Here is a 21990-nt window from a genome sequence, read left to right on the forward strand (position 1 = left end):
TGAGGGAGATGAACAAGAGCCTGATGAGCCATGGGAGAGGGATGTCTCCTCTGCCAACCACCTCAGCTGGAGCAACGATGGCACAGGCAGGGAGGGCTCAGCTGCACTGTGCTGGCTTCAGTCCCCAGCCACGCTGCCCTTTGCTCACCAGAGCAGACCTCAGCCAGCAGATCACGGCCAGAAGATTATGAGCAGTGGATCATGGGCAGTGGATCCCAGCCAGCAGATCTTGACCAGGAGGTCATGACCAGTGGATCATGGGCAGCAGATCTCTGCCAGCAGAGCACGACCTGAGCAGGATGGGGATCCCTGGGCCTGCTCTGGTGCCCACAGGCTGCAAAGTTCTGGGAGAAGGAGGGGATCCAGTGAAGCACAAATGAAAACCCCATTTGAGGGGATATCGATATCTGTGGCCATGGGGGGAACACAGTTTGTGGCTGTTAACAACTTCAGTGACACAGCACTGCCAGCTCCACGTGCTCTGCTACCAGGAATGCTTTACAACAAAGCACTCGCTACCTGTTGCAGCACTTGTCAGGAAATGATATCCTATTAATATTTTAAACTCCAGGGCTGGAAGAGGGTCCCTGAGGTGGTTCATTTATCTGCAGGTAGGAACTGCAGTCTGAGGCTTTGATCTGATTCCAGCAGACCCATAAACACAGCCCCCCTCCGCACAGATGGGTAATTGGGGGCTACTGAGCCAGGAGAACGTGAATCACAGGCACGGAGCACAGGCAGAGCACTCATTCCTGAAAAACCACTGGCTCCTAAAATACTCTGAGCTCGTTTGCAACTCTGAAAATTGCTGGCCAAGGGCAAGTAAGGCAGAACACAGGAACAGGCTGGAGAAACAGAATAAAACCCAGGGAGCCTTCGTTATGCCGGAAGGGTTCGCAGAGTGGGGCTGTATGGATAATGGCAAAGCCAGCTGCTCCCGCCCCCCTCTCCTCACAGCCCAATATTATAAACATCATTTCACTACAGCAACGAACATTTCACTTGCTAATTACCTCCCTTGTCACCAGCGTGGCTGCACTGAGGTTGCAGCTTTGAACTCACACCACTCTGCTTTAATCTTCCAGGGTGTGATGGAGGGCAGGGTGGGGGCTGGGGGTACAGCTTTGAAGCACACAGCTTTGTGCTCAAACCCCATTTGCAGCATCCCAAGTTGTCTCGGGGATGGCATCACTCCTTCCATCCATAAACACACATAAACACTGCCCCGAGCATCAATCCCTTCATCACAGATCCTCTGGGGCGATGCTGAGGCAAGTGGTGGCACTTTACTGGTGTCACTGATGCTTCCACAGCCCTTTGCTCCTCCCCTGCCACTCGGGGCACCCAAGGACTCTCGCTGCCAACCCCTCTGCATCCCAGGAAAACACAGATGGAACATTTCCATCTGTTTGACATGCTGAAACAAATAAAATGGGCTTGAAGCCTGGATCACACCAGCTGGTTATTTTGTAGGTGTATATAAATTACAGCAATTACAGAGGTTGGGTTTTAATTGCTTATAAAATGCCTGTCATTTACCCAAACCTCCACCTTCTGTCCTGAAATACAAATATGTGATTTCTCTACAAATGGGGAAAGAAGTGAGAAAAAGGGCCATGGGGAGAAGGGGCTGGGTCACGCAGGGACAGCAGGACCAGAGAGGGAAGTGCCTGGACATGGGCACCGTGGGGCAGGGGCTGAACCTCCCCCATCCCGAGACCCACAGGATCAAATCCTCCCACAACTCCAACAGAGCAGCTCAGCACTTGCACTCTTTACCTGCCAGTGACCAGATGCACACTAAATCCCCTCCCACCCAGCCAGAGGAGAGCAGTCAGACAGCACTGACCTGCGAACACCAATGCTCGTGTTTGTTCAGTTATGGGCACAACGGGCAACAACTCCATTTTCCTTTTTCTCCAAATACCAAACAAGCAGTTGAACTAAACATGGATTTCTGTGTTTGAAGAAGGCATCAAGGCTCCAGGCTCAAGACAACTTCAGGAACTATAAATACGTGGTGTCCTCCTGGTCCCTGTGCTTCATCAAACACAGCGTTGCCTGCGCCTGGCCAGAGCTGCTCTCCATGGCCGGTCCCCAGCCCATCCACCAGTCTGGAGGCTGGTTCACACTGGGAAAAGCCATCAGCCTTGTGGCTTTAACCAGCTGAGAGATGGAGCAGAGCAGGCTCTGAGCCCCATGCAGGTGGCCAAAGAACAGGGTCCCCACACATCACACAGGCCTGAGGCTGAGGGGGTCCAATCCCCAGGGGTTTGGGCCACGCAAGCCTCGGATTTCCTCCAGCAGCATGAACCTGTGGGTGTGGGGCGAGAGGACTTGGAGAACCCTGGAGCTGGGAAAGCCCTAGGGACAGGAATGCAGGGGTTCTGGGTGGCTGCTGGTCGATGCTGCTGTCCCTCAGCGCTGCTCTGAGGGGCGAGGAATTCAGCCTGGCACGACAGCACAGAGGGTGTCCTTTGGCTCTGCCTTATCACAGACAGGTTTCTGCATTTATCTTCACGGGAAGGCAGCCAAGACTGGAGAGTGATACAGTGATTTACTCAGGGCTTTTCTCAGTGCCCCTGTTCATCTATAATCACTTCCAATAATGGAGGCGAATCCCAGCCCTGATCCTCCTGCACGCCACAAACACAAATCACATGTGCATCCACCAACCCACGTGCAGGCACACAGGCACCAAGTCAAACCCACTCCAAAATGCACCCTGGATGCCAAAGCAGCAGGAAAACCAGTTCCTGGAAGCCACCACCATTCACCAGCCCCACCTGGACAGGGCAGGGGACGAGCACCTGCAGCGGCCGTCTGGGATTGCTGCCAGGCTGAGGACGCACAGTCAAGCCCTCGGGGCTGAGGATGCGCTGCCAGGTCCCAGCACAGGGCAGGACTGCTGCAGGCTGCCCTCTGACTAGTTTTGGAGCAGCACAGGGAAGCCAGATGTCGCCAGGACATTGCCCAGGGCATCAGGAGTCTGCCACAGAGCTCCTGAGGGAGCTGCTCATTTTTTAAAACCACAAAATTGTTGATAGCATGAGGCAGCTGTAATTGCACTGGAGCCCTGGGAACCTCCACCCGTGTCCCTGTTCCCAGCCAAAATGCTGCTCTGCACTGAGCTCCTGCCCCAGGCACCCACTGGCTCTGTGGGGATGATGGAATTGATGTAGTTTGTCTCAGGAATGCTGGAGCAGCTTTCTGGGGAAGCAGCAGCTGGGCAGGGTGACCTGCAGGTAGCCCCCCCCCAGGGTCAGTCCAACCCCATCTGCTCTGAGGGGATTTTGGAGCAGGACAGTGATAGTGGGGTTAGTGCAGCATCTTCTCACTCCACTGGCAGCTGCCTCTGCGCTGCCAAACTAAAATCGCAGAATAGCTTGGAAGGGACCATAAAGCTCATCTCATACAACCCCCGCCATGGGCAGGGACATCTTCCACTATCCCAGGTTCCTCCAAGCCCTGTCCAACCTGGCCCTGGACACTTCCAAGGCACTGACAGCACTGCACAGATCAGGCTCCTCTCAGTGGCCACAGCAGGTCCCGAGCCCGGCGCTGCTCCCACTCCCACCTCCCCTTCCCACAGATTGCACAGAGGGCTGAACACGGCACTGCCCACCACCAGCCCTGGCAGCGGCACAGCCAGGTGATCCAGACTGGAAGAGGGGAAATTTGGGTTAGATATGTGGAAGAAATTCTCCCCTGTGAGGGTGGGGAGGCCCTGGCACAGGGTGCTCAGAGCAGCTGTGGCTGCCCCTGGATCCCTGGCAGTGCCCAAGGCCAGGCTGAATGGGGCTTGGAGCAGCCTGGGACAATGGAAGGTGCCCCTGCCCAGGAAGAACTGTGGAACAAGATGAGCTTAAGGCCTCTTTTAACCAAAACCATTCTGTGATTCCACAATTCTGTGTTTAGAATCAGTTCCCACCACCAAGAAAAAAAAAACTTCAGGGAAAAATATGCAAAGCCAGTCAGCTACTGGGCTTCGCTTGGAGAATGTCCCTAGACAGTGGGACAAGTGACAAAGAGACAGGACTGAGCTGCTGCGTGTGACACGAATGCATTTTAAGTCGCTTTGGAGCAAAAGAGACTGAGCAAGAGCTGAAACCTCTGCCAGCATTTGGGGCCGCTGTCGCCCCACTGGCAGAGCTGACCTAGAAACCAAGCGGCTCTGCACGGCATGGGGCTGGGGGGACTCTGGTGGTGCTGAAGAGTCAAGAGCCAGAGCCTGAGCCAGGCAAAGGGGTGCTGGCAGTGACCCCCCGGCACGGAGGGGATGGGGACATGGGGATGCACTCGACCAACACACACCTGAGGGTGACATGGCCCTTGTCCCCTGATCAGTCTGAGCAATAGAAGAGCAGCTCCAAATCCATTCATCAGGTTTAATCCCTGGTGATCTATTAGGTTTCAACCCTGACTGTCTCCTTCTATGCTCACCTTCAGCTGGGAAGCAGCTCTGGAAGGAAGCTCCCTATGGGGAGCAGGGCTGAGGATGCAGGTGACACAGGGGTAGGTTTGTCACAGCCAGGGCTCCCAGTGCCCAGCCTGGGGGTGCTCCCAGCGCATCCCCTTCACCTCACAGAAAGCACAGGGTAATCCCAGCCTGGTGAGACCTAGGGCTGGATCCTGCTCACAGTGGGGTAAATCCACCATTTCAGTGGCCATGCTCCAATTTGTAAACGGGATGAAAGCAGGAAGGAACCATCCAGAGCCCATAGGAGCAGCTGTGCTGGGTTGGGCAGGGACTGGAGGGCAGAGGCAGGCAGGTGGGATCCATGCTCCTCCACAAAGCATTCCAGCACGGGCTGCATCAGCATTTACTGTGTTTTGTGTCTCCTTGGGAATTTAAATTGAGAAGAGAAAAAATAAAGCAGAAAAACCCGAGTAAGTGTGGGATTCGCAGCCGCTGCACGTGCTGCTGCCGACTCAGCACATACTGGATTTTTGTCCTGTCGGCTCTTCTGGAGCATCTTCTCTTGGGCTGAGCCAACCAGCATCGTCCGAACCTGCATGATTTTGGGGAGCAAACCTGTTGCTTGTCCCAGCACATGAGCTAAAAGCACACTCTGGATCTGCCATGCAGCTGCCTCGCTCATGGTGAGGTGCCACTCATACCCACTCTCCTGTGGGGCACCCCACGGTGCAGCAGCTCTGCCCACAGGGTCCTGCTCTGCCTGAGGCACTTCCTGGAGAGCCCAAGGCTCCAGCTGCACTGACATAATTCTCTCTGAAGCTCAGCACATTCCTGGAGCTCAGCCCTCTGGACACAGCACACAGCCAGAGCTTCACACAGTCCCACTGCCGCCAGGTCCGGGGCCATCTCCAGCCTCGCTCAGCCCTCTGGACATGGCACATGGCCAGGCTTTGCACAGTCACACTGCTGCCAGGTCTGGGACTGTCCCCAGCACTGCCCTGTCCCTGTGGCACAACCTTGCAGATGCCAGGGACACAACTGAAGCACATCCTCAGCCATGGTGGAGACCTCAGCTTCTCCTGACACACACACGCAAGCCTGCAGAGCTCCTGCCTTTCTGGGGTACATCTCAACTGAAGAAATGAGAGGGACAGAAATGGCTGCGGGTAAAACTTGCTCTGTCACCTGCCGACACTCACCTCCTCCCAATGCCTCACTCTTTGGCCTCTGCTACCCAGGAATGTGACCAAATGCTCCTGCTCCTGCAGACAACCTGAGGACCGGGGAGTGACGCTAATTCTCCTGTAAATCAAAGCTGTCCTGGGGAAAAGTCACAAGGGGGAAAAGTCACACAAACTAGTTTAATGTTGTTGTTTCTCCAAAGTCGCTGATTAGTTGCAGACTTGGCCTGAGCATGGTTTTGGCAAGGTTTGTGTCTGGCTGCCTGGTGCAGCTCCAGGGTGCACATTCCCTGTCCCCTGTTTGCCCCTGTCCCTGTGCTACTTAACAGCAACAGGGGCTTTGCTTCCAAAAATATTCCTTCAGGCAAAATGCTGTAAGAGCCCGAACACCTGGAAATCCTTGGCACAGGCCGTCCTCCTCACTGCAGGGAGAAGAGGAACGGCTGGTGGTGCTGGAGAACCTCTGCTGCTGGAGCCTGGCCACACACGCATGTCTCCCATGGAACGAGCTGTTCCTTGGCAAGCCACGATGGGCTGTTGTGTGAACCAACACACACAGGTAACCAGGGTGACACCAAACCACGGCGGAAATGCGAAGAGTGGATTCATTTCAGTACCTCGCTAGCAGTGCTGGGCGGCAGCGACACACGGGGACACTGCTTCGCCAGGCTCGGCTCATCCCAGCAGCCAGAGACACACGGGGACACTGCTTCGCCAGGCTCGGCTCATCCCAGCAGCCAGCGACACACGGGGACACTGCTTCGCCAGGCTCGGCTCATCCCAGCAGCCAGCGACACACGGGGACACTGCTCCGCCAGGCTCGGCTCATCCCAGCAGCCAGCGACACACGGGGACACTGCTCCGCCAGGCTCGGCTCATCCCAGCAGCCAGAGACACACGGGGACACTGCTCCGCCAGGCTCGGCTCATCCCAGCAGCCAGAGACACATGGGGACACTGCTCCGCCAGGCTCGGCTCATCCCAGCAGCCAGCGACACACGGGGACACTGCTTCGCCAGGCTCGGCTCATCCCAGCAGCCAGAGACACACGGGGACACTGCTTCGCCAGGCTCGGCTCATCCCAGCAGGCAGGGCTGTCTGCCCCAGTAACTCCGAGGGCTTTGTGCACACGCAGTTTATCACAAGGCTGTGTTTTTATCATCTCTCTCTTGCCCAGCAGGAGGCTCCAGGACGTCTGTCAGAGAGGGTTACCCTACACAGGAATTCTACTTCTCAAAACAGGCAGAGGATGAACAGCATTAGGCATAATAAATGGAGTTTTCCCACACTGATGTTCTTAGCATTCCCAGCTGCAAGGCTCCTTTGAGCGAGAGTATTCCTCCTCGCCAAATCTTCCACTTTTAACCCCTTCCTCCCAACAGCTGTTTTCCTGGCTAAGATGAAAAAAAGGATGGGAATAAGGCAGCTGACACCCTCCCTGTTACGGGGTGACCAGACCTTCTCCTACATTGTAAGTGTGCAGCTCCATCAGAAAGTCAGCACAAGGCAGAAGCCCAGCAAAGCACAGCACACTCCTGCAGTTCCTGGAACTGGAGGGGAAAACCAGGAGCTGCCCAAACACAAGTTCAGCTGCCACACTTCCACCAAATACACTTCCAGCAGAGGCTGGTTCCCTTCATTCCCACGACAGGGCACAGCACAGCAGCTTTTGGGTGTTCTCTCTCCTGCATCCTTCATTATCAACCAAGACTTTTTGGGACAGATCTCGACACCACTTCCAGGTCATGGAGAGGCAGGACACGTGGCAGCTCAGCCCTGGGCCCCAGTCCCTGCAGCAGTCAGGAGGCACACGTGAGGCACAGGGCTGCTGAAGGACCAGGGCATCCCCCCAGCCCGGGGTGGGGTAACTCCTGTGAGCGAGCCATGGGGCAGCAACAGGACAACCAACAGCCCCAAGAGGACATTTCAGTGCCACCCTGCACTGTCTGCTGCCTCCATGGGAATGATGGGCAGATGGTGCCAGCACACCCACGGCAGCTGTTTGCATCTGGGCAGGTCCCCCAGTTCCCCCAGCACTCACCAGAACCAGTGAATCCCAGAATGGTTTGGTTTGGGAGGGACCTTAAAGCTCATCCAGTTCCACCCCCTGCCATGGGCAGGGACACCTTCCACCATCCCAGGTTGCTCCAAGCCCCTGGCCTTGAACAATCCCAGGGATGGGGCAGCCTCTGGGCATCACAGAGGTTCATCCTGGCAGAAATGCATATGGCTGATTTAGGTCCTTCAGTCTTTGCATCCTTTAATCTCTCCAAAACAATTCTTCTCCGCTTGGATAATATCCTGGTTTTCTGTATCATTACAGTAGTGTTGAAAATTGTTTAAATATTTTATTCAATTCGTCCAGACTGTGACAAGCCAGTTTTCATTCCTGAAGTCATCTAAGCATGATCTGCTTGTTGGGGCTGTCCTAGTTAAACACCAAGATTTTAGTTCTCAGTTCAGGCCGTGTGTTTTTCAGCTTAAAAGAATGTGATTTTCAGACATCTTATTAAATGTGCTACATTTGCTATAAAAAAATCCCAAACTACAGCGAGTCCTGAGTTTATTTGCACATTTCCCACTATTTTTATTTACTCCTTTAAAAAGACAGAGTGGAAGGAAAAGATTTCCATTGCTCCAAGCAATGCCTTTTTCCAGGAATTTTTCTCTAGTGAGTAATTCCCGGCTCCTTCCAAACCAGGAGTTATAGAGGGGTCATTTTCTGATGCTCTGCTCTAGGAACCACCACAGCTGCACAGCCCGAGGGGTGCAAGGGCTGGGGAACAGCCCCCCAGCTTCCCCCTCTGAGCTCCCTGCAGGATGGGTGATGGTGAGTGAAAGAAGCCAGTGCTGGCAGCAGCCCCAGAGCTCTCCACCAGCCGCAGTCCCCCCACACTGGCCCCAGAAATCCCCAGGGCTCATTTTGGGAGGAACCCAGGAAGAAGGTCTGTTGTCCCCAGTGGAGCCAAATGTTGCTGGGATTCCTGCTTCCCTGAAAAATCCCTTCTATCAGAAAAGTAAGCCATTAACAATGGCCCTATTTTCTTCTGCCACAGTGAGGAAACCACAAAAATTGAGGAGAGAGAGAGAAAAAAAGAAAGAAGACCCTGTGGATGTCCACCTGCTCCTTCAGTCTCAACCTTCTGGCCTTCCATCCTCTTGGGTTTCTGTCTCTCCTGTGCAGCAAAAATGACTCATTTGTCACCCTTTTGGGTCACTGTGGCCTTGGGGATGATGCCCAAAGCCCTCCCTACACAGGAGGATCGCTCTGTGGAGGCTGCAAGGGAACAAGTTCCTTCTACCTCTTGGGGATCCTGCTGCTGGAGCTGGAGGATCCAGGGCTGGCAGCAGTGCAGATCCTTCCCAAGATCCTCAGTGTCGTAAAGACGCCCAGGTGAACAAACCCCTGTTGCACATCCTGTCAGATCTGGGGGCTGCAGGACCCCCAAGTGTGGACAGCTCACATGGTCCCATGCCCAGAGAGCTCCACCAGCAGCACTTCAGAAGCCTGATGGGAGAGAAGCCCAGCAAGCCCTAGGGCAAGGTCAAGGAGGAGTCACCCACAACCCTGGGAAGGCAGAGATTCCAAACGACAGGCACAACCCACGGCCTGAAACACAGAGCAACAGTCTCAGGCATGGGGAAGGATTAGAAACCAGAACACACCAAGTGCCTGGAGGAGCTGTCAGAAGGCACAGGGATAACCAGAGGACAAACCAACAACAACACAGCTCGAGGAGAGATCAGACCGTGAGACATCTTGAGAGCCCCACATTTGAGGACCGACTGTCAGGCATGAGCCAGCACCCTGGCACTGCTGGCTTTGAAGCCCAAGTGAACAAAATCCTTTCACAGTATAAAAGATAGGTAATGCTTCATTCCATAAATATGTATATCCTCATGGAAGAGCTGACTGGTGGAAAGAAGATGCACCTTTTGAAGGAGTTCTATGAATACACGGTAGGCAAAGAACACCATCAAAGTTTTCCTCAAAAGAGAGGAGAGGAGGGGAGGGAAGAGGAGAGCAGGTAAAAGGAAGGAAGGACAGGGCAGGGAAAGGCAGGGCAGGGCAAGGAATGACACGAACTCCAGTGAACAGCAGTTGCCAGGGGTGCTCTAAGGACCTGCAATCGTGTTAACTGCTCTGGCTGCAGGTAACTGTGTGGCTGTGAAGAGCCCTCTGGGATACTCACAGGGTGTGTGAGAATTCCAAGATGGAATTTCCAGGGAAAAAGCCTGACACATTTTAATGTGAGGTACATGGGTGCATCTGAATAGCAGGAAACTCAGTGTCACCAACAATTACTCAAGGCAGAAGAGGACAAACTACCGGAAAGAGCATCAACAAAAACTTTTTCCATTAAAGTTTCCTCCTCACCCTCTGAGGCTCTCTGCGTGATTCACAACCAGCGAAGTTTCATTAGGCAAACCTTGTGAGGTGTGACGTGTCCTCAGGAGCCACGGCACCATCTCGTGGGCACCAGTGACACCTGGCTCAGGGCATGGCTTGGGTTCCACAGGCTCCCACAGCCTTTCCAAGCAGAGGTATCATCTCAGGAGCACAAATGCCCATCTGAGGCTGCTAAAGGAAATCTGGGGTTTGGCAAGTCATTTACGCAAATTCCTATTTGCATTTAATAAACAACCAAGTGTCTGTGGCAGAAATGAAGAGATGCAATTCAAAGGGAATGCACTGAGCAGGGAGTTTAGTGCTAGAGAGAAACTCATGGAAGATTCATACATTCCCAAAGAACATCTGGTTCCATTCAACATCAAAAGAGCCACTTTGTGATTTTCACCAGATAATGGGTTTATCAAAGATTTACTAATCACTTCATTCAATTCCTATCTCACCTCCGAAACCAAATTAGCAAAATTCAAGAAAGAAGTAAGGAAGAATCCTGAAGAAGGTACCTGCTCCCCACCTCCTCACTACCCAGGCTGCACGTCAGGATTGAGCTCTGGCTGCTCCCAAACTGAATGGGAAACACATAAAGTGGCTGCGAAGCAGAATTCACGCCTAAACACCGGGAAGAAATGGTTTGAATTACAAATACAAAATTAGCTGGAAAGTGAAGCTAAAGCTCCTGCATTTAAATTAAGGCAGGAGACATAGGGAATTCTGCAGAGATCAGCCAGACCTGGCACCAGAGGTCAGTGACAAGTGACACGGGTGACACCAAGCCTGACTTATGCCGTGAGCATGACACAGGATTCAGCATTACTGAGCCAAAACACTGCAGAACACAGTTTTAATCTAAAATGTTACAGTGCAGAACATGGTTTTAATCTAAAATATTAATTGGCAATAAATGCATAAATTATATCTGCAAGTGGCTCAGGCTCCAGCCTGCCTGTTTGTCCCAGACTGAGGGTTTGTTTGGTGTCTCATCCTCCTCATGCTTCTACAGCCTCTATCACCCCCTCACTGTTACCTGCCACAGCACTGGCACCCAGCTCCTGTCCCTATGGATTCTTTCTCAGTTCCTCCATCCAGGAGCTGGCAGAGCCTGAAATCAGACAGTCCATGCTAGAAGGGATGAGAGCTAGAGGCAGATGGGGAATGAGGGCTGAGGAGGAAGAGGAGGAGGTTGTGCTGGGTGACAACGTCCAAGGATGGACAGACACCATCCGATAGGAAAAGCTCAGTAAGAAACTCAAAGGGAAGGAAACCACCCTGCCTACACTCATCTCTGGGGCTGTGACACCCATCTTGGGGCTGCAACACCCATCTGTGGGCTGTGACACCATTTCCAGGGCTGAAACACCTGTCTGGAAGATGTGACACCCATCTCCAGGGCTGTGGCACCCATGCCATCTCTGGGGTGCATCCCACCAGCAGGAACTGAGTTGGGCAGCCAGAAGCACCAGAACCACCTGCCCAAGGGAGCCCCCTCCGAGCCCCTCCCAGCAGGACACAGGGCGAGTCATTGCAAGACTCCTAAATACTAATTCCTCAGCCCCCCTTTTTCACAGCCTTCCCCCCTCACAGGCCCATCAGGGGCTCGTGCTGGAGAGGGGGCAGCGAGCTGGCTGCCAGCGCCTGATGACGGAACAGAGCCTGCACTCCGGAGCCTTCTCTCTCCCAGTATGCCCTGAAAATTCATCTTCCAGCTCCGATGATCAAACAAGCTGATCAAATGCTCCAGCAGCTGGGTTTTAATTCCCTGTTGATCCAACTCCTGCGCACACTCAGGAGCCTTTTTCATTCCTTCCCCCATCTCTGCAGCAGCAGCCGGAGGAGTTGGAGCCGCAGGACATTTGGCTGAGGCAGAACAGCAGGCGGGAGAATGTCAGGAATCACACGCATCTCTTCACCTGTCCCATATTGAAGGATTCCTCTCAGTTTAAACCTTTTCCAGGCAAAAGACCAGAAAAGCTCCTGCAGATGCCAGAGCAAAGATCTGCTTGCTTTATTTTGGGGGGCAGGATCTTCCAAGGATTTCCTCCCATCTGAGGGAGAGTCTGATGGACAGGAAACCCCCAAAACGGGGAAGATTTCCCAGAGAAACATCTCTAAGAAAGCCGCACCACTTGATGGCATCACTCTCAAAAGCTGGGGCACGTGGGGACAGTTTGCTAATGAGGACTGCAGCGTTTAGGAGCATCAAATTATCTTCTGCAGCACACAACAAACAATGCTAATGGTGGGATAATGTCAGGCGGAAACACACTGGATTGGAACAGCACTGATAGCACATGTTCAGCAGACATATAATTACCACTGTGGTGCCTTGATAATATTAATAACGCTGCTAATTAGACTGGTAAAAATAGCAAGACTAATTGTCACAAAACATCAGTGTCAAGGTTTGAAAGGCAGCAGCAAACCTTGCACTTTTGTCAGCACTCGGGCACCGGGGCTGTAAGAGATGGCACTGGGCCCTGATGGCACCCAGAGATTCCTGGTGGTACCTGGCAGCACCTGACCCCAATGGAGGGAGCTGGCATGAGGCAGGCAGCAGCGACAGGAAGGCACAGCCCAGCACTGAGCCATACAAAGTCCTCCCTATCCCGAAGATGCCTGAATACCCTGAGGACAGCCAGGATGATCCTGGAGCATGTCCCCACGCAGCCCCAGCATTCTTATTTGTTCTGGACTGACGTGGGAACAGCCTCTCTGAAGGAAACAACCTGCTACTTTCCCTTAATACCTTGAAGACAGATGAGAGTAGCATTGGGAGCCGTTGATGAAAATGTTCTTCCATTGGGGCCTTGCTGTGTTCCTGCCCACAGGAGCAGGAAGAGCCCCCGAGTTTAGAAACCCGTATCCCAGTGCTGGGAAAGGCAGGGCAGGAATAAATGGGGACAATGAAGTTCAGTGTGCCCCTTGGGAGACCTTCCCCTCTCATCCACAGCTGTCTCCCGGTGTGAGAGGCTGGCATGGAGCAGGACCAGGCATGGGCTGGAGGATGACACCAGAACCAGGGTCTCCCCTCCTTGCCTACCCTAGCAGAACAAATTTGGATGGAAAAAGTGGAGGAGCTGGCCAGAAGGGGTGAGTCCGTTCCAACTCATGATATTCTGTGATCCTATGAAGTGCAAAGCCTGTGGAGACAGCTGCTGCATAAATAACCTCCTCCCAAACTCCTGCTTCCTGCGGGACGTGCCTGCACTGAACCAACATTTCCACCTTCCCAGCACCGGCGTGTGAGAGCTGCCGGGGGCACGTTCATCCCCACGTTCTGCCGGGCCATCCCACATTTCCCGGGGAACCTGCCCTGAGTTTCTCCCTGCCTGGCTCTGAGCCACGCCGAGGGGAGTGGGAGCTGCACGGCTGGGTGAGCTCTGCGGGTGCTGCGGGCTCCCTGCCCCACACCTGGCTGCGGGGGCAGCGGGCAGGATCCTGGGAACGCCGGCAGCCGGCACCGGGAGCGCTCCCCGCTCCCGCCCGGCCAGCCCAGCCACGCCCGGGCTCGCAGGTCACGTCGTGGGCGCTGCCACAGCGCAGAGGAGGACGCAAACCCTCGGGTTTCTCTGGGAAGTGGAACCAACGCGCCAACAACTGCCTGGGATGGGGCTTACTTTGGCTGATTTGTTGCTTATGTAAAGCCACGGTGAGACTGTTCAAAGCAGCACTGGAGATGCTGAGATAGACGCTCACGGTACAAACTGAGCCTCGGGCTGAACGCGCCAACGCTGGGGAAGGCTTTAACTCCTTGTGCACGCGAGAGCAGAGAGTCCCAGTCCTTCTGCCTTTATCCCTTTGCTGTTCTGCCTCTGGAGAAATAAACAAAACGCCTCAACCCACCAAAAAGTCACCAAAACCATCACCAAGCAATGGCACAAATGGCATTTTCGGAGTTTCTTCTGTGGCCAGAGCCTTGGCGCTGCTTGGGGACTCCTTTTGCCCCGGCAGTGCCTGGGGGGCTTTAGGGGACTTTGCAGAGGTGTGGAGGGGACACTGCACTTCCAAAGCCTTTGTATCCCGGAGTCCCACCAGACCAAGTGGCACCGTGGCTGCCACAGAAACCCTGGGCAAGCAAAGCCTCTGCACTTCCCCCTGCACAGCCAGGGCACCACTGGTGACTCCGATGGGTTGAGCCCCACACCAGCCCAGGGGTCCGAGCCCACAGCCTCCTCCAGCACATCCCAACACGCTCCTGGGCTGCCCCGGCGCAACGCCAGTGCCAGCTTATCCAGCAGATCTCGGGCACCAGCCCCGTGGATTACTCAAGCTCCAGTGTCTTACGGCAATGGGCACGAGAGAAAATGCCTGGACAGGTTTTCCCTCCTGGAGCACAGCCCTGCCCGCTGCGGCTGCCCCGGGGCCGGGGACGTGGCGCGCTGCTGGCAGGTGCCCCAAAGCGCCCGCAGGCCGCAGGTTTGGGCAGCGCACAGGGAGCCCACGTGCAGCCCTGGTGCCCTCCTCGTCCCTCCAAAACCATGACCATATGCCAGCCAGTGGCGCTGAGCACTCCAGCAGCTCCCTACCCCGTGCCGTGCCGCTGGATGGGGGCTGTCCAAGCCTCTCTGCAGACCACCTCGAGGAATGAGGCCAGAAACCAACCCAAGGCAGACTTCACCAAAAGTTACAACATCTGGGAAGCGCGGAGGGGAGGGACCACTGGAGCCTTCCCGCTGAGCACAGGGTGAGTGCTCATGCCAAAACCTGCTCCAGCTGCTTCAAACTTGGCTAAAGCTGCTCCCAGAGAAGTGCAAAGCTCCCATCAGCCCCTGCCCACTTCTCTAGAAAAAACCCATCCATTTCTGATACCAGGAAAAATTCCCTTCTCTCCTCTGCACTAGGAAGGAAACAGATCTGCTCTATGATACAGCCAGTAAGGGGAGCCTGAAGCATCGGGGGCAGGACCCAGGGCCACCCACAGACCCTCAGGGTGGGCTGCCAAGGGGGCAGTGTCGCTATCGACCCCTCCTCACACATGCAGACCATCTCCACACACACAAGGTTTCCCAGCGTGGACCAAGAGCATCCAGCTGTTGCCCTGGGAGAGCCCTGGGCCAGGCTGCAGCCACCATCACTGGGGTGCAGCAGCAGGACAAGGGCTCTCAAGGGGCAAGCAGCAGCCCCCAGGCAGCCCCTTCCCCTCAGCCCCCTGCCTACCAACCCTCAGTTGCCCAGTGCAGGCCTTCCATTTCATCCCAGTGAGTCAGAGCCTAAGGGAGTCATGAGGCTGGCTGGAAAATCCCAAGAGTTCCAGAAAATAAACAAACACCTCGTGGGTTCGCTTTGTTGTTTTTTTTCCAAGCCTTTGGAGTGGATTTGAGTCAATGTTTGAGCTTCCCTCCAAAGTCTCAGCATAACACACATACCAGCCCTGGGATGCTTGATTTGACACGAAAGCTGAGGCTCTCACATCTCCTCTCCTCCCAAAGGAGGGGCTTCCCAAATCCCTGATAGCTGGGATGGTGCTGGAGCCAGAGGCACCCTTCAGCCCAGTCAGTCCTACTGAGGCCTGGCATCACCAGCACAGGGAGCTGCCACGGAGCATCCCAGCTCCTTGGGGTCCTGGACTGATTCCCAACCCCAGTGGGCAGGGAGGGAGAGTCTGGGAAGCCCACAGGTCCCTGCAGCAGCTCCCAAAGAAATTCATCAGTGGAGCAACGCCTCAGGAGGACTGTGCATGTGGAAGGAACAACAGGAATTCCCACATCCAGGGAAATCAAAGCCTCACCTCTGTACCCTTTGCCAGCACACCAGGAGCTCAGCTGCATCAGCCGAGACACCCGGGCCATTTTCTGCAGCAGATCCTGAATTATTATACGGAAAGGCTGAAACAGGAATCCTGCTCCCAGCCCCTTCCCTCTGCCCACTTCCAACCCTCTCCCTTCCTGCTCCCTGCCCACTCCTGGCCCCTTCCCTGCCTGTTCCCCCTGTCCACTCTGAGCCCCTTCCCTCCGTCTGCTCCCTCTGCTTGTCCCCGGCCCCTTCCCCGCCTGCTCCCAGCCCCATCCCGCTCCAGCAGCCCCTTTCCTGCTCATCCACCGATGGGTCAAAAGACTCTTTCAACATTGAACAGTGTCAAGGCACAAGAATAACCCTCCCACACTGATCCTCCTGGCAGACCCCAACCCTGAGGTCACTCACTGAACCTTGATCTAATTTGCTTTTCTTCCCTTTATTCCCCCCATCAGTCCCCTCATCTTTCTTTAGAGACGATCTTTGCCAATGGGAACTTTTTGTTCCCTCTGACGCCACAGATTTATGTGCTGGCAGGGCTGCTGCAAGCAACAGCTTCCATGAGAGGCCTCGGCCCAGGCTCTGGAACAGCCCCATTAGAATTTAATTTCTATTTTTTGATTGCAGTGTTTTACAACACTTAAAAAGTAGATTTTGAGCACTAAAGAACTCACCACAGATCGTACTAGAGGTGTGTGGGATCCCTTCACTTACCCAAGGTTACACAAAGCTCAGCTGTGGGCAACTTGAATGATAAACTCCCTGGCTGGGCATGACTTGGATTTAAATTATCCCAAAACCGTCACGTTTATTACTCCCTATTCTCCTTAATTTTCTGCGCTCTCACTGTGCCTCAGCCCAGCAGTGAGTGGAGCTCGGTGCCAGGGCTGCCTCTCAGGAGGGACCCCCCAGGCACCCCCTGTCCTGCTCTGCTCACACCAAGGGTGGAGGAAAGGACGGGAAACCCCCAGCCCAGCCCCTGCAGTCCAACCTGGGGCAGATGGGGCTGGAGAACAGCCCCTCCCACCCTCCTGCTGCCCCGAACAGGGGAAGGGTGTGGTTCCCACATCAGCTTCCCATGTCTCTCTCAGGGCTCTGGTCCCACAGAAAAGGGGCTTTGTCCTTGCTGCTGTATTAGCATCATGAAACAAACGGTGTGGGAGGCCATGGGTCAGTGATGAACAAGGTGATGGTGCTGGTTGGACTGGATGATCTTAAAGGTCTTTTCCAACCTTAGCAAGTCCACGATTCAGCGTCTCCAACCCGCACTCAGAGTTTTGACCCAAGCCTGCCGCTCACCCCACGCCCCTCGGAGCGGAGCCATCGCCCAGGAGTCGCTCATGCATTGCATTAATTAATCCTGAGGAGAATATAAAATAACTGAGCATCAGTCTGAGGCACAAGCCCCATCTGGCATGGCCTCCGACCAGAACCCAGAAACAAAGCAAGAGAGAATCAAAAAAAAAAAAAAAAAGAAGAGGAAACAGCAGGAAGAAAATGGATTGAAGTCCAGAGTTCAGGGAGTGACATGTTTAATTGCTAATGTGGCTTTGGGATTATTTTTTTTAAGACTTTTTTACCAGCCCAGCTGGTGTCATCCTCTAATACCCAGCAAGCAGCTAACAGATTGCAGGAGACGAGTTGTGCTCTCGCTGCGCTTTCTGCTAATAAATAAATAAATAAATAAATAGAGACAGATCAAAGGAGTGAGAAAAACCCTTCTGGTAATTTTTTTTCCCTTCTGTTTCCCAACTGGTCCCAAACATATTTCCTGCTGGGACTGACAAGGAACACTGTGAAATTCAGAATCACAGCTCTAAGAACCGAGTGGCATCAGATGAAACGGAAATGCTGGGTTTGAACAGGGGATGATGCGGAAGGGGTTGAGCAAATCCTGTCCTGGGCAGAGGCCTGGGCTTCCCAAGGCAGGGGCACTGCATGGGGTGAAGGGGGTCCCTGCTGAGGATGGAGCCCTTGCCCTCCCTGGGACCTGCCCCAGGGCTGGTGCCATCCTCCTTCACCCTCCTTCCAGTCCTAAACTTTAATAAAGATTTTTTTCCAGTGACCACACTATCACTGTGTGGGAAGGGGAACAAAAAATTTCTCTCTCATTTCATCAAGTAAAACAGATAAAAATGAGCTCAATACAATAATTTCTCTTCTTCCAGGGCGTAACAACCACTCTATACCTGAGGTAGGTTGCAGGGCTCCGAGATGGTGCTGAGGTGAAGGAGGAACACAGATGCCCCAATTGCAGGTCCTGGCAGCACTTGCCACCCCCAAAAACCATGGGCAGTGCCGTGGGGGTGTGCTGCTGGAGACACTGCCTGCAGGGTGGGCTTCCCCTGAGGGGTGGGTGGGAGATGTGCCCAAGGAAGCCAAAACACAGAGAAGACCAAGCCATAAATAACCAGCACTTTGTCTCCAGCAGAAGCATCAGCCAAAGGACCAACACCAGATTCCTCTCTGAGCTCTGCTCTGGTCCCCAGCAACTGGCACTCATTGGCACTGGCAAACCCAGCACGGTCCGTGAGCATGCTCTTATGGGAAGGGAGAGGGAATTCCTGTGGGAAATGCTCTGACCCCTTGGGCAGAGAAGCTGGCACACCGCAGCTCACAGCTGGGACTTCAGCCTCACACACATCACCTGTAGCCCGGCTCTACTGGCAAAATCCTAAAAATTCACCCTTTCTTCTCTGACTTGGAAGATTAAAGCAAAACCCCAGGACTCTTCCAGCGCCGATGGAATAGCACCGGCCCCCTCAGAGCCCGTGGCACTGCAAAGGGACCCATAGCAGCTGTGAATCTCCCTTGCCTCTGATGCACTGCTCAGAGCTGGCATTGGGATGGCATCAAAGCAGGGACCTGCTGAGGCTCACAGTAGTGGATGCCATGTGGGAGCCACACTGTGGATACACAAAGGCTGTGGGAATGGGCAGAGTCCTTGGTTTACTCAGTTTGCCTGTGTCCAGAGCCTCCTGAGGTGGAGGGGGTGGCTGAGAACAGCAGCAATTGCAACCCCTTGGCTTTTGTCAGCAGATTGACGCTTGCCGAGGGGCTGGGGAAGAGATGCCACTGCATCCTCTTCTCCAGCCCCACCACTGGAGGACAATACCTCATGGTCCCTGTACTGGTGCCTGAGTGCCTGGGAGGAGAATGCCACGGAAAGCCACCACGCGTGTCCCACCTCCACCCCTGCAATGCATAAATAACCTGCTCTGTCCTCACCTGGCACATTCCAAACAAGACCAGTAAGTTCACGTTGCAAACAGCATTCCTAAAACACATTCCTAACTCCCCCCTGCTCCAGCTGCTTCCTCCACAACAGCCTCTCTAAGCATCCTTCCATCTTCCAGCCCGCGTGGCCTCCTGCTAGATCTGACTGTCAGGAGTCTTTGCTAACAAAGGCATTGCTGTTGGAAGACAGATGTGGCTCAAGAGAAATTTGGACTCTCCTGCCTTTAACTTAGTAATTAGTCTCCTAAAACATCAACATTCTTGACTCCACCATGGGCTCACAGCTTCCCAAGACACTGGCCCAGCTTTACGCCTGCAGATGCCACCAGGGAATAGCCAGCTTTCAACTTCTGCACCCAATAAACCCACAATCCTCCATCCAGTGTTAATAAAAAATGGTTTCATGCACCAGTTATCCAGGAAAAACACCATTTTGAGCAGTATGGAAATACTCAGGGTGAGTTATTTTGAGATGAAACTTTACAAACACACTTCCGGAAGAGGTTTGGGTTTTGTCAGGCGTCATGCTGCAGCTCCATTACCCCTGAACCACTTGGAAACCTCTCCTTCTCCATAGTACTGGGAGAGCTTCAGGCAGGACATGGCTCCTTCCTTGGGAGGCCAAAGAAGGGGCTTGTTTTTTTGATGTTTTCCATTATAGGCCAGATTTTTATGGATCACTCTACCACAAGCATCAGGCTCCAGCAGGACACAAAGCTGCGGCAAGCACATCCATCAGGCTCTCTTGTCTCTCGACCTTTACCTTCCAATCACCATCATCATAAAAATAAACAAACAAAGCCAAAGAACTCATGCTGAAAGACGACCTGTGTGTGTTTTCTTTTGGATACCGGATGTCTGGTTCCCAAAAGCCCTTTGGAGAAACAAGGGAGGAATCTGGATTTATTGTTTTGGCACGCCCCACGTGACACACACCTTTTCACACGTTATTTGCTGAGCTTATCCCATAAACCAGAGATGCCACAAGAGCACAAAGGGGTTCAGCTGGCTCACAAGAATTTGGCTGCATATCATGATGATTTTGAACACTAAAATGCCCAAATCCCAGCCTTTCACAAGCAGATGTGAATGCCTGGAAAAGCTGGAGTGCTCAGAGGAGATGGCAGGCTGCAGGGGAGAGCAGGATGCAGATTTATCCAACAGCTTTCTCAGGAGGAAAAGGTGCTTCCTGCTGGGACACCCCACCCATTTCCTGGCCACCGTGGCCGCTTGCACCTCTGGCCATGGGGCAGGAGCTCATCCTGCCCTCGGCTGCCCAGGTCTGTCCGTCCTGGAGCACATTTGGTGAAGCACCATGTGCACAGAGCTGACGGGGTCAGGGCCAGAGGAGCTCACGCCGGTGGTGGTGCCTGATATCCCTCCCAAGAACACTGATGGGCATGCTGCCATCAAAGCAAAATACGCTCCCAAACCAACCAAATGAAAGGAAGGCAACAGGCAGGAGCAGGAAGTGCCTAATCCATGCCATAGAGACTAAGATGATTGGAAACATCCCTGCTCCTCATATCTGAGGCTCCGTTTGCTCCAAGGAGCGGAGCCAAGGACATCAATCTATGCCCCAAAACGGGCGCCTGGCTCCCACAGACACTGTGAGCACCCCAAGACAGCCCTAATCCTGCTGTGCGTGGCCAGAGCCCAGCGCAGGGGACAGGCAGGTCAGGGGACTGAGTGCCTCGTCAGTGTAATGAGCCAGCAGGAACTCACACTGGTGCCGTTCCAGTGCTGCCATCCAGCCTGGCTGCACAGCCCCCCTTCCACCTCCTGACACAATGCCCTACCCCACACATAGGGACTTTGTATGCTCCCACTGCACAGCACCACAGTGCCATGACACCCTGCGAGGACAGGGCTCTCCAGCTGCTCCAGATGTGCCCTCCCAAGGCCCACCCAGCCAAGAGCTCAGAAACAATATCAGAGGCGCAAGAACTTGCTCAACTGGAAGCCAGCTCAGGAAATTTTGGGGACACACCTCTGCTTTCCTCATCACAGATCTACCTGTTTGTTGATAAAGATCAAACCCCGGTGGGCTGATCTGCCACTGCTCACAGAATCCTTTGGGGTGCAAAAGACCTTTGAGGTCAAGTGAGAGGTCACAGCTCCCATGGGCAGCAGTCTGTCAGCTCTATGGGACATGGCCAGCTCCACAGTAGCCAGCAAGCACCTTTCAGCAAGGGGATGGTTTCCCTGGAGATCCTGAAAGCACAAAGCAGGAGCTGGGACACTCCCCCCACTCCTCCTTCTCAAGGTCCCCGAGATCCATATCCACTTCTGACACAGGAGGATTTATCAGCAAATGTGCTGCTCTTGCATATTGATTTCTACAAAAGGGCATGTCAAATTACTCCGATTGGATATTCAAAGTTGTTTTTTTAAAAAAACACATCAGCTGTCAAGGTAAAATCACTTAATTACACCTGTCAGGTGTTTCAGAGGCTAATGTGATAATAATAGCAATATTCAGCATTGCAGAGCAAGGTTTCGAGCCTGCTGAGAAATTCATCTGACACTTAACTGCACATAGCCAAAATTACTCAAAGCTACTGAAGGCTGCTGGGACCCATTTTCCAGGGACGCACACACTGGGAATCACTGAGCAAAGCCTGAGGAGAGCAGCATCACCCCCCCCCACACTCAGCCAGGAGCATCAGCTGAGCTCTGCTCATTCCCACTCGTGAATATTCATTGTGCCCAAATGCAATATATCCTGAATATTAAACAGCTACTCAGGGCAGGAATATCAATCTTTCAGGAAAGCTGCCAGTTGCTTTGGGAACGGAGGGCTGCCAGTTGTGGGGAGAGGGACAGCACTGCTGCTCCTCCATCTGCGAGGGAGGCGGTGCTGGGTGAGCAGGGCTGGTGGCCTCGCAGCAGCCCCCCTGCGCCCCCAGAGCTGCAGGGGCACACAGGCAGGAGCACAGCGGGCAGCACGGCCCACTCCACTCAACCCTGCATCCCAGTGCTGCTGCCCAGCCTCCAGGTAGGGCTATGCTC

General features: G+C 53.9%; 1 protein-coding gene across 3 annotated transcripts in view; it reads right to left on the bottom strand.

Moving 5' to 3' along the window:
- Positions 1-21990, bottom strand: part of MID2 (midline 2) — a 66275-nt gene that overhangs the window by 20103 nt on the left and 24182 nt on the right. The window lies entirely within an intron of this gene.

Source organism: Corvus hawaiiensis, chromosome 14 (assembly GCF_020740725.1).
Source record: "Corvus hawaiiensis isolate bCorHaw1 chromosome 14, bCorHaw1.pri.cur, whole genome shotgun sequence".
Taxonomy (NCBI): domain Eukaryota; kingdom Metazoa; phylum Chordata; class Aves; order Passeriformes; family Corvidae; genus Corvus; species Corvus hawaiiensis.